We start from the raw sequence: 16919 nt of genomic DNA on the forward strand, positions 1-16919 counted from the left end.
TTTACACTGTGACAGATTTCACAGCCTGGCAGCTGGCGCTCTCCTGTTAGTCCATGGACTTGTGGAGCTGCAGAGAGACCACTGCCGTACTTCCCTCCATTTTGAACAAGTTTTCATTAATATGTTTTACTGCTATGCTGACTAAATGCAAAATTGTTAGTGTTCTTTTTTTCACTGTGCCTTTTCATTATGTGATACAGTGACTATTATGATGAATCCTTTATGCATTGTCCTCTAGTATAGTGAAAGCCATTTACACTTTCCCTATAATTTAGTAGTGATATCTTAGTTCGTCTTCAATTTTTAAACTTTAGAAATTGGCTCTGCTTTTAAATATAGAACTGAGACTTTTCTTCAGAAGTGAATTTTATCTTTTTGAGAAATAGTAGTTAAGCCCAAAATCCACTCTACTGAATTGGTTTTTTTTCCCCTTCTATACTTGTTCTGTTTTGCTTCAAAAATTATGCCTTTTTACACAGTCTGCATTTATATGTACTATTTTCTAAAATGAGTTGAAGATAGCTATATTTAGCTCAATTCTACAAGGTTAAGTAACAAAAACCTTCTTATCTCTATTTACATTAAACACTGGAAATAGGAACTTTGGACCCCTTTCGCTGACATAAGTTTTGTACTAATTGTTCCATGTTTAAATGTGTCTTTTGTTCTCTTCTTTGACCTCATATGTTCTTTTGAGTCCAGCATTAACTACTCCCCAGTAGTTGTTGGAATATTCAATTAGATCTTTCAACATGGTTTTCTCACAAAGTAACCCACTGAAAATAACTTTTATTCAGAGGTGAGATATGTGGTCAGAAAATCTCTCTCTAGCCTTTGAAACTGTGAAAAATCATTCTGCTTTATTTTTCCCCAAATGATTGATCATTCAACCAGAAGAAATGGTCTTTGGAGGACTATATATTCTTTTTCCATTTACAAATACTGCCTTATTCCCGGGTTTTACGGTTTAGGTTATAAAAATTACAGTCATCCTAATCTGTCATCTTTTGAATGATCTCAGCTTCTTTTTAGATTCACATGTCACCATTTCATTGTCATTGAAATGAAGGTGGAAGCAAATAAATGTGTTACTTTGCTCACCACCCCCCTTCTTCCCCCTATTATTTTAGCCAGTATGTTTTTTGGTTGTGAAGGATAGAAACCCAACCTGAACGAACTTAGTGAAAAAGGAGAATATTTCCCCATGTAACTACAAGAAAGGAAGCAGGCAGTGGAGACCTGGATTATTTCGCTCTCCAACTCGCTTCACAGCCTCTTTTTAATATTGGCTCCGTGATCCACCGCAGCCTGGCCTCCTGCACGTGGGTGGTTACAGTTCCAAGGATGTAAGTCCTCCCTTCCCAGCATCAAAGCAGGAATGACTCTCCTCCTCCAAGTCCAGTTTGAAAAATGAGGAGAAGGAGCTGTGATTGCTCTTGCCTGGGCCAGGGAGATGCCGGCATGATTGATTATAATTGGAGGGAGGTCGTGGTTACATGATTGGCCCAGTCTGGGTTACATACTTGCCTTTTGGCCTGTCGTTTGTGGTGGGAGTCATGGAGTTGGAGAGAAAATTGCAGATGCTTTAAGCCAAATGTTTGCAAAGGGGAAAGAAGTTCCCAAGAGAAGAGGGTGCTGCCCCAGAGAAAGGAGGGAGGAGTTTTAGGCAGAAAAACAATCCCTGTTCATGATACTAACTTCTACTGATTTAAAACCAGCTCTTCGGGAATCCCTTTTTAACCCAAGACAAATTATTATACACCATTCTCAAGCTCAGCCATTTTTTATTACTTCATCTTAATCCAACTATAGTTTGGGTTTAATTTCCTAGTCTATCCCACCGATTGGACTTCTAAGAGTTAACAACAACATTCTTCTTTCTAAACACCTAAAAAATAATTTAAGGAAAATCAAATAATATTGCTGTGTGTAAAATAAAATGGGGACAGTTTCAAGCCTACTGCTTATTCTCCTGAAATCTCCAACCAATTGATGTAACAGTTTGGTGAGTATCTTTCTAATCCTTTTTTTCATTCATATGCTAACACGTAAGTACCTGGACACACACACACAGAACGTTTTTTAACATAATAATGCTTTACATAATGTGCAATTTGCCTTTTTATTTATTTTAAAGCGCTCAATGTTATGCATCAGTGTATATAGTATTTCCTCCTATTTAATGACTACATAGAATACCATTGTATAGATACAACATCATTTGTTTAATCAGTCCCTTTTCAGTTAGTAGATAAGTCGCTTCTAGTTTCACTTATTTCAAAGCAAAGGATATTTATGTTTCCAACAAGGGTACACATATCCTTGCGTATATATCTCTGCACCCTTGTCTAAGTGTATCTAGAAAAATGATACCTAGAAATGGATAGCTGGGTCAAAGAGTATGCTGGCAATATTCTTAATCACTCCATGAGTTAATCATTATGTTACTGCCTCTTATTCTAGCCTGTCCTAGATTCATGACTGCTACAATTCCTCTCATTTCCTTGCGAACAGATATTTTCCATTCTTCACATTTTGTTCATGATTTTTGAAGTCATGCCACTACAGAGATCTCAGACATTGCTTCTGGACTCTTACGTATTCTGCAACAGTTTTATTGTGCTAGAATATTTCCCTTGCCTCATTTTTGCATATCTACTGTCAATTTCAGACACTGATATTTTCATTTGTTGAGACTTTGTATTGGAATTTTATTGTGTTCATTGGAAAAATGAATCTCTGACCAGTTATTCTGCCATTCTGATGACATCTCCAGTTAAGCAGTTTTAATAATATGCTCCAAAACACCACCTATCTGAAATATTTCATCTTATTATCCAGAGAGCCTAAGTTTTTAGCTCTTTATCAAACGCTTTCTATTTCATTTAAACATCAGGTTTGAAAACCAGCCTCAACAGATCTCCTGAGTGTACCTGAATGTGATTTGGTCCCTCAAGACCACCACTGGGAAGTCACGAAGTCATGCAGATATGATCTCTGAGGTGTATTCCTGCACTGAATGACCCCTCATGTTGCTGTCTTAAGTTCTTGGATTGGCTTTGTAGAGTCTCCCCACCTGCAACCTGCCTCTCAGAATGTGAGCTAACACACTCTCAGTGCTTTGCGCAGACCCTGCCCCTTCCTATCTACTTCCTATGAGTCGTAAATCAATTTATCAAGCTTGATAGAGTTGTCTCCAATAAATATATTAATTAAACAGAATAAAAGAATCCTTATACACTTCTGGTGAGTGAAGTGCTGAAGCTTTATTTTGGACTTTGGACATGTATTTTGCCTACTTGATGGCTTATTTTGCTATTTCCTGACATTAGCCAGAATCTAGAAACGTGAGGTGATCCTATGGTTGAATTCTGGATTAATACGATCTTACTACATATAGAAATTAACATACCTACAGAACTAGGATTATAGAATATCCCAAACACAGAATTTTTTAAGTGCCAGAATACCGAAGGAAGATAAAACCATACTCAAGTATTGAAACATCAAAGCATAATATATTTACATGGTTCAAAATTCAAAAAATATTTTGAAACCTTTTCTCCCCATCTGTCCCCAACTACCTGACGCCCCCTCCTTCCCAGGCAACCAATGTTACCCAGTGTCCTCGTGTATGTTTATAGAGGTATTTCAAGCATATATATGCAAATGCATACAAACACATTTTTCTTTCGTGTACAAATGGCAGTATATCAAACGCATGTCCTACACCTGGCTAAATATCTTGCAGATTATTACATATCCACACATAAGGGATCTTTATCCTTTTCCTTTTTCACTGGCTCCAGATTATTCCCTCACATGGATGTGACATTGTTTATTTGTTTCCCCACTGATCGATATTTAAGTTGCTTCCAATCTGTTGCTTTTACAACCAATAATGCATTTAATAATCAAATACAGACGTCATGTCCCCATGCCAGATTATCTAAATGACAACTCCTAGAAGAGGAATTGGTAGGTCAAAGAGTAACAGCGTTTGTGACTTTGACAGATATTACAGAATTGCCCTTGATGCAGGTTATTTCATTCCACACTATCTGTTTTCCCATAGCCTGTTATAAAACTTTTTGATATTTGCCAATTTAATAAGTGAAAATAGCATCTCAGCATAGTTTTAATTTGCATTACACCTTTACGAGTGAAGAGGAGGTTATTCTCATTTCTTCTTATCCTTTCTTTGCCCATTTTTCCCACTGGGTCGTTCTGCTTTTTCTTGTTGACTTGCAGGAGATTTTTATACATTAGGGAAATTAACCTATGATATGGGTTGCAGATGTTTCTTGGTTTGTCATTGTCTATTTACTTTGTTTGGTATTAATCATATTTTTAAAAATTCTTTATAAAGTCAGATTTGCCAACTTTTTCTTTTTTTGACTTCTATGTTTGGTGTCATACTTAGGTCTTGTCCATTACTATAAACATTCTTTTATAAAGTCAGATTTGTCAACATTCTTTTATTTCTTATGTTAAATTTATGTTTGTTTGTTTTTTACATTAGACCTTTGACCCATTTGAAATTTACCCTGCTGTAAATAACATACAGGATTCAGAAATGAATTTAACTTAATTTGTTTCCTAGATGGCCAGCTAATTGTCTCACCATATATTGAATGGTCCACCTTTACCAAATGATGGCCCTTGAGTGTTTTAATTATAGCTATATACTCTGCTTTACAGTTGGAGTTCCTCCATGTTACTCTCCTCTTTCTATTTTTTGCTTGCTTATATAACCATATAAAATTTTTCATCAGCTGTCTAGCTAAAAAACTGCTGTCATTTTTAATTGGAATTTTATAATTCTTATGGATAAATTTAGGGGAGAATTGATATCTTTGTGTTGTTGACTCCAACCTTTATATTTTTTTCAAGTCTTTTTTTGTGTCTCTCAGCAACATTTTGAAGTTTTCTTTATGTCAATCTTGAACTTGACTTTTTAAGTTTATTTCTAATGGTTGTATTTCTTTGCTATTGTGCTTTTGTAGATGAGATCTTTTCCTTTTATTCTATTTTCTAACTTTTTTTTGGTATATGTGAAGGATTCCATTTCTGAATATAAATTTTGTACCCAGCCACATCACTGAGTTATCTTACTTTTTTTTTTTTAGTTTATCTTCTTGAGTTTTCCAGATATCCAAATTATTTGAGATTAAAGTTAATTTTGTCTTATCCCCCCTCTTAATATTTTATACCTGCATTTTTTTTCTCTTGTCTAATTGCATTGGCCAACATGCCAGAAGCTTTAATTAATTCACTCTGACTCACAGGGGAAGTATATAAATTTAAATTGAAAGCCTGTCATTTCATGAGACACATAAACTCTGACCATCCCCAAGAACACAGACAGCTGCAAACTTCTGGAGACCAAGCCTGAGAAAGTTAGAAGTCTGAAAAATGGAAGACTTGTACAAGCTTTAAGTCAAGAGGCAAAAACCCTTTCCTAACCAACCACTTTGCCTCTAGGGAAGGCAAAGACTGATATTAATGTCTTTGCTGACCTCTTCTGGTAAATCTGAGATCAGCCAGAAGATGGCAGATTTGACCCAAGTCCCTGGGTTTTCCTGAGCTGCTTGTCTGAAAAGATTTTTCAGTATCCTGGAAGTTATTTTTAAATTCTATACTTTTCTTTAACTTCTCTTTCTCCTTATTTTCTTCCTTCGCTTTTATAAAACTTCTCTATTTTTATCTCTTTCTTTCCTCCCTTAGATTTTTGGCAGTTCCCACGTCCCTGTATCTACAACCATCATCCCTGACTGACTTTATTTCTGAGCTCCAATGCATACAATCCTTGAAACAGGGCAGTTGAGAAGCCAACGATCGCCTTGGCTGGAGTGGGTTCAGCTGCAGTAGGGAGGAGAACCCATCCTGCTGTGGATGAAGAAAAAAACAAAAATATGGGTGAAATAAGAGTGAGTGTGTGCTTCTATTTCAGGTAATTTGGCAAAGATGGAAAGCATAGATTGGATGGTAACTTACTGGTTAAGCAAGAATAAGCAAACTATATTCATTCACTCATTCATTCTTTGCTTAAGGTGTGGCCATGCAAATGCACCTCACACCTCTCTAACGGCAGGGAGCGCAACTGAAGGGCAGCCCCATCTGCTGTGCTCAGAAATCCTTCCCTTGTATTTGCTGGGACTGTGCTTCCCATGGGCAGCTCCCAGCTGACGAACTGTGGATGGCAGGGGCACCAAGGCGAGCCTCCTCCAATTTTGTGGACATCAGATTGCATAATCCTCACATTATACTAAGTTCTCTAAGACCACACTTACAGGGCTCATGTAGGGAACAGATTCCCTCTTCCCTTAATCTTAAGAAGCACTCCTTGTAGCTTGTTTTTGATTATTGCAAGACTGACCATTTTCATTTTCATCTGGCCAGTGCAGTGTACATTCAGGAATGTAAAAAGCATACTGTTCTATTTAACCGTTATCCATAATTTTAAATATTAGCTGGTTACAATAAATTAATGGTTGCTTGGCAACCAAAGAGATTTAGAAAGGAAATACTCCATCCTTGTTCAAATCAGAACAGCAAGATTTGTTGGAACATTCTGAGTTCTGTCGAATCCTTTATGATGGAATCGAACCTCGGCACAAAGGGAAAAACAAAGAGAAAGCTCACATTTCACAGCCTAGTTAATTTTGGGAGAGAAGAGAGGAAGTCAATTGATTCTCATCTCCAAGCCTGGGTTAGAACTGCCCGATTTGAGAATAAGTACTAATTAACCGAAAGTGAAGCTCAGCTATGACTTGGCTAAAAATGGGAGCTCTTGCGAAAATGTACTGCAGAACTGGGTGTGGTGGATCTGACTCACTTTGCATGTGAAAACTGGACTCATACTGATAAACAACACGTGGGAAAAGAGTTTTAGAGCATTTTGAAAACTTAAAGGCGTTCGGTTAGAGAGAAATGACCAGCTAGCTTGCTCATAATTTATCCAGAAATACACTCCAGACTAGTATTTTTGGCTCATACTGTTTCGATGAGAGTGTCACTAGCCAATATCACTTTGATGGCTAAGGTTCAATAAAATAACCAAGAAAAGGGTCTGAGAATAAGAACAACATATTTAATGAAAGAAAGGGAAAGGAGATAGACTCTGGGTGGTTTGGAAGCTTTTCAAGAGGGCTTTTGGAATTCATATAAGCTTTGGAGAAAATTTAAGCAATCATTTTGAAGCCTTACATTTGTAATCCTTCAAAACTAATCAAGCAAATGAATAGTGAATTAACATATTTTATTTTTAAAATTCACTATACTGAATTTTGAATGAATTTTAAAGTCTATTGGAGGAAGCAAGGGAGTTTTGATTTTGAGGCTTAAATGAATTAACCTCTTGTTGTGACTTTCTGCATTAGTCATAACATTTGTTATAATGTTGAAGAATCTTTCATTTTGATATTAACATTGCTTAATTATACATGTGGATAATATGCTCTGGACAGATATACAAGATGCTGGCTGGAGAGGAATGCCTTAAGGAGGGGGAAATGAAGGCTGGGGTAGGAGAGAAATGGCTTTCACTTGCCCTTTCTGGTTTCATTTGATTTTCACTTGCTCTTCCACTTTTATACTTTTTGAACTTTATACCATATGAACTTATTAATAATTCAACAAAGAAATACAGTTTAAAATAAGCATTAAAATTAAATTTTAAATGTATGTGGTTCAAAGGTAAGTATCACGACGTGCTGGAAAGCACAGGATCTGGAATTGTCGATCTGAATTTGGATCCCATCTTGGCCTTTGACTTCTGAGAAGAGTGCAGGCAAGTCATTCAGCATCTCTGTATCTCTGTTTCCCTCATCCTTAACATGGGACAATATACTCGGTAAAAACAGTTTAATGTCTGCTACCCACAATCCCCACGTTTGTATAAACTCGGTAAAATATGTACTGAGAATTTGGTTTTCCCAGACGTTACACCGTGGGTTTTACAAGTGTAACCTTTTCATTCACATTTGCCTCCAGTTCCGCGGCTCATGGGGTGGGGTGGGGGGATCAATACTAGTATTAAATCCCTTTCAGTTTTCCTACTTTCTTAAGACCATAGTTCAATCCAGCCCTTAAAAAGTTGTTAAACTGTGTTTTCCTGTTCATGGAAATAAACTCTTCTTCTCAGGTAGTGATTCTGTCTCTTCATGGATCTCCTGCAAACAATTTCTGAAAATTCAATTTACTTGAGAAGTATCTAGTATTTTCTTTTCAAGTTTAAAAAAGCTGTTCCTAAAATTTTTTCTTTGTTATCTTTTTTTTTTTTTTTCTCCCTTCCTCACTCTGGAAAATGAGTATATGGGTGGGTTCTTTCTTTTCCTTAGGGACATCATCCCTGGAACCCGCTTTGCAGGTGATCCGCAGGAGAGCAACCGGATATGGCCGCTGCATCATTCACAGCCGCCACTAGGTGGTGGTGTATACACATTTCCAAGAAGGTACACACCTGGGACGCTTGTTAACCATGATCTCTTAAGTTTCTGCTTCCTCGGAGGGTAGGCGGTAACAAGAATAGTTTGGTAACATGAATTAACTCGGGAAAAGTGAGATAAATATAATGAAGATACCTATAATCAAGCAGAAGCTATCTCAAGCCAAAGACTTCTCACAGCATCTCTGGTCACTTAGTTAACAGCATTCAGATTCAAGTTAAGCGTCCCAGACTCCATTTGCCTTTCCTTCTCATTTGTTCCATAATGTGTTTCTCTGTGCACCCAACAGCCACATGTCTGTATAAAGTGCACAACACTGTTTTGCACACGGAGAAGGGCGCATGCTCCGAGCATGTCGACCCTCTGCAGATGATATGCTGCCTAGGCTAACACGAAGCAGATACAGTCAGCTGTCTACTTGTCTCTGACATAAATCTTAGCAATGTTCTCCTAGGGCAGTCTACCCAGACAATAGAAATAAAAGCAAAAATTAACAAATGGGACCTAATTAAACTTACAAGCTTTTGCACCGCAAAGGAAGCCATAAGCAAAACAAAAAGACAACCTATGGAATGGGAGAAAATATTTGCAAAAGATGAGACTGACAAGGGCTTAATTTCTAGAATATATAAATATCTCATACAACTTAAAAAAACCCAAACATCTCAATCCAAAAATAGGCAGAAGACCTAAAACAAGCAATTATCCATTGAAGACATACAAATGGCCAATGGGCACATGAAAAAAATGCTCAGTATTGCTAATTATCAGAGAAATACAAATTAAAACTACAACGAGGTATCACCTCACACCAATCAGAATGGCCATCATTCAAAAGTCCACAAATGATAAATGCTGGTGAGGGTGTGGAGAAAAGGGAACCCTCCTACACTGTTGGTAGGAATATAGTTTGGTGCAGCCATTAGGGAAAACAGTATGGAGATTCCTCAAAAGACTAAAAACAGACTTACCATATGATTCAGCAATCCCACTCCTGGGCATATATCCAGAAGGAACCTTAATCCAAAAAGATACATGCACCCCAATGTTCACAGCAGCACTATGTACAATAGCCAAGACATGGAAACAACCTAAATGTCCATCGACAGATAACTGGATAAAGAAGATGTGGTATATTTATATAATAGAATTCTACTCAGCCATAAAAAAGAATAAAATAATGCCATTTGTAACAACATGGATGGACCTGGAGACCATCATTCTAAGCGAAGTAATCCAGAAACAGAAAGAAAAATACCGTATGATATCATTTATATGTGGAATGTAAAAAAAAAAAAGACACAAACGAACTTATTTATGAAACAGAAACAGACTCACAGACATAGAAAACAAACTTATGATTACCAGGGGGGTAAAGAGAGTGGGAAAGGATAAATTGGGAGTTTGAGATTTGCAAATACTAACTGCCATATATATAAAATAGATATATAAGTTTCTTCTGTATAGCACAGGAAACTATATTCAGTATCTTGTAGTACCCTAGAGTGAAAAAGAGTATGAAAACAAATGCAAAACATACATATGTACATGTATGAATGACTCATTATGCTGTATACCAGAAACTGACACACCATTGTAAACTGACTGTACTTCAATAAATATATGTACATACAAAAAAATGTTTACTCGGATAATTCATCCCATAATTCACGAAGTGTCCCCAGACAGCTCACTCTCTCTCTCACACACGCAGTATTCTGGAAGCATCGCTCCCCATCACCACCACCTTCCTCTCCTACGAGGCCCCCAAATCACTGCAGTGAACGTTTTTGGTCTGGGTCCCTCTGCTCTTAACATGGCTTGGCCCTCGAGCTTCCTGCTTAAAAAGAAACAAACCTCAGCACATTTCGACAGGAACAGAATGACAGTTACCAGGCTTGTCAGGTCCTGTTACCACGGACCCCGGCCTCCTGCTCCCATCACATCTGGCCTGTGACTTGAGAGAGGGGTCATCTGGCTTTGAGTTTGTAGTTCAGTCTAGAGATTAATCACCAGGCCCCTTCAACACCACTCATCTGTTTGGTTTTCTTTCTTTCATATTATAGCTACTCTTCTGTTCCCCAGGAAATTCTCCTCAGGATTTGACCACGAATCTTGTTTTCTACTGGTTCGTAAGTCGCCTAATCAATTTACAGTGTCTGTTACCATGAAGGTGCCTAGTCAGCACGTATTTTCTCTCCCTTGTAACTTCTGCCACTTCTGCCTTGTACTTCAGAAGATCCAGGCTTCATTTCTACCGTGGACACTGACTAGCCAAGCACACCTGGACAATGATTTACGTAAAAGGAAAATGTAGATGATCTCAGACAGCTGTTCCACCTCTGACATTACTGATCTGGAATGGACCTGTTTCTTTATATTTAATTTTTATTATTATTTTTAATTTTCTTCAACTTTCTAAGAGTCTGACTCTGTAATACTCACAGAGGTTGGATAACTGCCCTAGGGTCACACAACTCAGAGACAGTAGAGCAGAGACTGGAGCCTAAGTCTGGGTATAAATTCCATGCTTTTCCATTAATCAACTTCCGAAGGCAAGATGGAACTCAGGAGAAAGAATCTGGGCTACTGGGAAGCTACCCTTGTGTATTTATAGCTTCTCTAACCAGAGGAGTTTTCTGCTCAAATCGAGGAGTATTCTGGGAGGTTTCAGGAAGGTATCTCATCTGTGAGAGAGAAATAAAACCATCTAGCAGAAGCCAGTCATTTTCTAGAATCCAAACTCCTGAGGGGGAAGTCCCTGCTCACAAGATGACTTTCTCAGTGTTCTCACGATTGGTTGTAAACCAAATGTGGTCATCCATGAAATGTCTCATTTGCTTGACTGGAAATAACACGCCAACAGATTAATCTTGAAATAGGTCAGGCCCCAGTGGAAATGGGCATGAGAACACACAGGATTTCCCATCCTCGGCCTGATAATGCTCACTTTTCTTACAAGATTGAAGTCAAAACATGGTTGATTTGAGAGGCATCACTTTTCCCTCCCCCTCCTGGCTGAGTCGGAGGTACCCACTCTGTACTGCCTCACCAGGCTGTGCGTGACTCTGGGGGACCCTGTCACAGTGTGCTGCTCACCCACCTGCCCCTGTCCCTTCCTGCACTGTGAGTGGTTTGATGGAAGCGCCTGGATTTCATCTCTGAGTTCTTGTGCCCAGCACAGTGCCTGATGCGGAATGAGTGTTCCTTTGTTCATAATGTGTGTGAAAGATGGTGCCAGGGGTGGGGATGAGAGGAACCTGGACAAATGGAAGAGGAGAGGAAAGGAGCAGAGGGAAGAGAGGGGCAAGATGGAGAAGAAAAGAGAGGAGAAAAAGTTAAAAATCGATCCAGAGGAACCACTGGGAGACGGACTCGGTCCCATACTCCGTTAATTACCTGGATTCCACAGGTTTCCCTAACAAGGTGAGCACGGATGGCGTTTTAGACCCTCGAGTATGAGCTTCGACTCACATACTATAGCCCACAGCTCTTAAAACATATGAGTACTCCCCTTTCTGCAGTGATGGTTACTCAAGTAAATGGCGCAGGCTTTGGGGGCAAGGCCTGGCAGATCCCACCGGCTACACTTGTCGTGGTACCACAGGGCCCTGCCTGTGGTGCCTCAGACTTTTTCACGTGATGACACTGGGTCTGAGAGCTGATTCCAACCTGGAGACTGGGCCACCGGACCATGACTTCATTGAGGTAGCTGGTCTGAGCCGTCCTCTCATTCAGTTCTTGACTTCTTTCAGTTGTGTGTACCAAGCAGGACTCCTGTTGGTTGCCCACACCTCCTGCCCCACGAACACCAGGTTCTAGTTGCCTCCCCAAAGATCCATGCAGTCCGGCTCCTCCTGTCTGCCAGTTCCGACCTTGCTGACTAACAGGGCAAGCAGGCACACTTCGCATCTTGCAGTTAAGGGCTGCACGTGGCCTCTGCTGTTCGGGGTGCCTGTACCCCTTGGCCACTAGGAAGCCCAGTTCTGTAACAGCATCTTCTAACAATAGCCTCATTTGATGCCCTCCTTAGTCAGACACTTTTATCACCTTGTTAAGCAGACAATCCCCCAGGCCTCCCTTCCCAAAGAACACGGTCAACTGGTGGGTTTTTCAGTCCTATAGAACAGTCCCATTATAGCATTTCCACTTTTCTAAGTCTCTGATCTCTTCCTTCAGAGTCTTGCAAGGCAATTTCTGGCATTTCTACCTAATTTAATGAAGGCTATCACTTTTCTCAAAATTCCACGAGTCAGCAAATAGCCTATATCAGACCTGTTTCCCAGGACACTTGCCAAGGTGTTAACCCTGCCTGATGGGGAGTGGCTCCCTATTGACAAACTCCCCCTCACTTAGCCTTACGTTCCGACCACCCCCCAGTTTGCCGTCCCCTAGATCCAGCCCCGGGCAGGCTCTCCCCGTGCCTGCCACTGCACGTTATGCAGTACTTGCAGCTGCTCTGATGCATGGTATCTCTTTTCTGACAGCAACCGTAGCACATTTGTGCCTTGAGAACACTAGAAAATAAATTTGGGAGAAGGGGTAGTGAAAATATTGCTTCACCAAGACCAGACTGTCTCAGAAACAATTGTCTGAGAACAACGACCAAGGGAGAGGGGGCTATTCCTCACACAAACATATCCATCTGGCGAAGGCAAGGAAAGATCAAGCGTCAAAAGCAGTTGTGATAGCACTTGAAGATTTTAAAATACTTCACAAATATGAAGCATTAAGGCAATTATTATTTTGTGTTAAATCCAAATACTGCATACACCCAGTCTGGGAACCCTAAGGCCAAGACAGCAGCCCACCACTTAAGAAACCTGAAACACGTGGTTCACTAAAAGCAACAAAATTCCCCCAGTCCAGCTCAGCTTCTTCATCAGCTTAACTGAACCTCTCAAACTTACAAGTGGAAGCAAAAACACATGCTCACAAAAACAAGCATGGGTAAAGGTAATTCTGTAATTATAAACGATGGTATAAATTCATATTTTTTTTCTCCTGCCTTCCACTAACTGATTTAAAAAGGAACTGTATAAAAACATGAGGTATATAATTGTATTCTTGAGTGGATAAATATAGACATGTAATATATTTGCCAAGTAACAACACAAAGGAAGTGGGAATGAGAAAGCTGTTCTGGAGTAAGGAAATGGCACTAAATAGCAACTTGAATCTAAGGAACAAATGGAGAGAACCAGAGAGGGTAAATAAGGTTAACATAACAAATACTATAAATATTTGCTCTCCTTTCTACTCCCAGCTTCTTTAAAAATTATATAAAGTAATAATTGTAACAATGTAATGCTAAGTTTATAACTATGGAGATGTAATATTTATAGTAACATCACAGAAGAGGGAAAGACAACAGAGCTGTATAGGAATAATGTTTCTATATCTAACTGACACTGTTAGTATAAAAACCTAAAGTCAATTCTAAGTTAAGATCTAAATGGTAAGCCCTAGAGCATCCACTAAAAAATATAACTTAAAAAGTGAAAAAATAAAGAATTTAAAATATTATACTAGAAAATATTCACCTAATGCAAAATACAAACTATAATTAATATATTAAGTGATGTAATGGAAAAAGTAGACAACATGCATGAATAAGAGAGGAATTTCAGCAGAGAGACTAAAAACTAGAAGAGATAATCGAATGAAAATATTATAAATTAAGAAAACATTGCATGTATATCCCTTTCATGGTCTCACCAGTAAACTCAACACGGCTGAAGAAAGAATCAACTTGAAAATAGGTCATAGTGTATATATACTTCATGTTCACTAATTTTGCTACTCTCTAGTTACTCAGACCGTATTTTACATTCCAATCAGAATTGAATAAAAGTCTATTCTCCAGCATTCACGTCAACACTTAGTATTCCCAGAGTTTACTTTCTTCCAATATGACAGATGTGATATGGTTGATGGCTGAGTAAAATTTGGCAAGTTACTCAACCTCTTTGAGCCTCTGTTTTCTCATCTGTTAAATGGATATTACATTACTTAACTCACAGGATATTCCCAGGAGTGAACAAAAATACAGAGAAATTATAAGATACTTAGTATGCATCTATATGTTTCCAAAGCATTTAACTAAGTTTATTACATGCAGTAGGTATTCAATATATAAAATCAATCAAATGATATAAAAATTATATTCAGTGTCTTTACTGGAAAAAAAAATGACAGAACAAAATTAAGAGGTTAAGAGTAAACTTGGAGTCAGACAAACCTGAGTCAAATTGTAGTTCTCTTTAGTTTTGAGAATTATTATCAAATATAAAGTTAAACACTGGAGATATTTAAATCAGGCACCAAAAATTAATATTTGTGGTGGCAATTCAGAAGACATAGAAGTTTTAATTACATACTACTCCCTTCTTATTTCTTAACTCCTAAGAAGAAATGTTAGTATAAAGTAGAAAATTAAATATTTTAATTTATGTCATACAAACCAATAGTTATGCATCATTAAGTCTGGATATAGAGGAATATCTATAGGAAATAAAACAGAAAATGTAAGTGTCTTATTCGAGATATGTAACAGATATCTATATAGGTAGCATTTTACTTGCACCAAACAAATTTTCAATAAGAAAGAATATTAAAAACTTGCCTGGTTGGAAATGGTAGTTCTTTCTAGTTTTGTTTTTATCTTTACTTATGACCGTACCACTAACACAAAGAATATATGAACAGAGGTCAATGTTTCTATGAAGTAAAAATTGCAACATATTCAATCTGACATACCTCAAAGTATACATAGGAATTATTGTGCAGTACGGTAATCACATGTGAATAAGGAGTTAAATAAAAGTCTAGAATTAGTATTTATTTTTAGACACCTATATTCATTATGTCTGTATTCAGCTGTGAGGAGTAGAGAGAAAAAATTAAGTGGAATGAAAAACCACTAAGGTTTCATAGTGTGTATACAGTGGGGGGGGGGGGTGGGCATAAGGTGTTGCGTCCAGCGCAGCAAAGGTTCCTGCTTATGGACAGGTGCCGCAGAACTTAAGAAACACAAAGACAGACAGAGAATCAAAGATGGGACCAGGGGACTCAAGATCTCAAGGATCAAGAGCCCTGAATGGCTGGTTCGCATCGTATTCATTATCATAGTGCTGCAGAAAAGAACTCTGAGTATTTCAGTGCAGTAATAGCAGTCTACAAAACCCCCAATGCTCTAAGAATAGCGAAGCAGTATTAATCATCTTTATGACTCCATCTGGTCCCCTTGTGAGGGGGCCGATTAACGTCACAGAAACTTCAGTGACTCCCTTAGGCAAACGGCATTGTGTACGTGCCGGAGCAGTGTTCTGCTCATGCAGGGCTCAGTGTTCCGAGACCAGCATTGTTTGCCCTTAGGAAACACCTTAGTTTCGTGCTGCACCTCAGGCCCCCACAAGGAAACTTCTTGTTTTCTTGCTCTCAAGAAAATATCATATTGACCCAGGAATCCCACTCCTGGGCATAAATCCAGAAGGAACTCTACTTCAAAATGACACCTGCACCCCAATGTTCATAGCAGCACTATTTACAATAGCCAAGACATGGAAACAGCCTAAATATCCATCAACAGATGACTGGATAAAGAAGATGTAGTATATTTATACAATGGAATACTACTCAGCCATAAAAACCGACAATGTAACACCATTTGCAGCAACATTGATGTTCCTGGAGAATGTCACTCTAAGTGAAGTAAGCCAGAAAGAGAAAGAAAAACACCATATGAGATCACTCATATGTGGAATCTAAAAAAACAAAAAAAAAAAAAAACAAAAAAAAAACCTAAATAGAAAATAGAAGCAGATTCATAGACATAGAATACAAACTTGTAGTTGCCAAGGGGGTGGGGGGTGGGAAGGGACAGACTGGGATTTTAAAATGTAGAATAGATAAACAAGATTATACTGTATAGCAGAGGGAAATATATACAAGATCTTGTGGTAGCTCACAGAGAAAAAAAATGTGACAATGAATATATGTATGTTCATATATAACTGAAAAATTGTGCTCTACACTGGAATTTGACACAACATTGTAAAATGACTATTACTCAATAAAAAAAAAAAGTTTAAAAAAAAAAAAAAACATCACATTGACTTGTTTTCCCACAATAAGGCACTTCAGTTTATTTCTATACAGGAGACACCTGCAGCTTGGCAAACCTGAACCCCCAGTGGACAGACATATCTGCCTCCCAGCTCCCAGTGTGAATATAAAGTAGACATTTTGGATGACAATAAGTTTGCATTGCAGGAGCAGAGTGATGGTGTTACAGACTGAATGTTTGTGTCTCCCAAAAGTCATATGCTGAAGACCTAACCCTCAGTGCTGCTGTGCTGGGAGACAGGCCTCCAAGGAAGTCATTAAGGTCAACTGAGGTCACAAGGGTGAGATTCTGACTGGATAAGATTAATGTTCTTATTAAGGAGACAATAGAGCTCACTCTCT

At 38.4% G+C, this 16919-nt stretch overlaps 1 protein-coding gene and 1 long non-coding RNA gene across 2 annotated transcripts in view; one reads left to right on the forward strand and one right to left on the reverse strand.

The window, feature by feature from the left end:
- Positions 1-16919, reverse strand: part of KEL (Kell metallo-endopeptidase (Kell blood group)) — a 167016-nt gene that overhangs the window by 34607 nt on the left and 115490 nt on the right. The window lies entirely within an intron of this gene.
- Positions 1332-3240, forward strand: LOC116664842. Its single transcript, XR_004321318.1, has 2 exons — positions 1332-2005; positions 2897-3240. It is a non-coding gene; the product is annotated as an uncharacterized LOC116664842 (long non-coding RNA).

This window comes from Camelus ferus, chromosome 7 (genome assembly GCF_009834535.1).
Source record: "Camelus ferus isolate YT-003-E chromosome 7, BCGSAC_Cfer_1.0, whole genome shotgun sequence".
NCBI classification, from domain to species: domain Eukaryota; kingdom Metazoa; phylum Chordata; class Mammalia; order Artiodactyla; family Camelidae; genus Camelus; species Camelus ferus.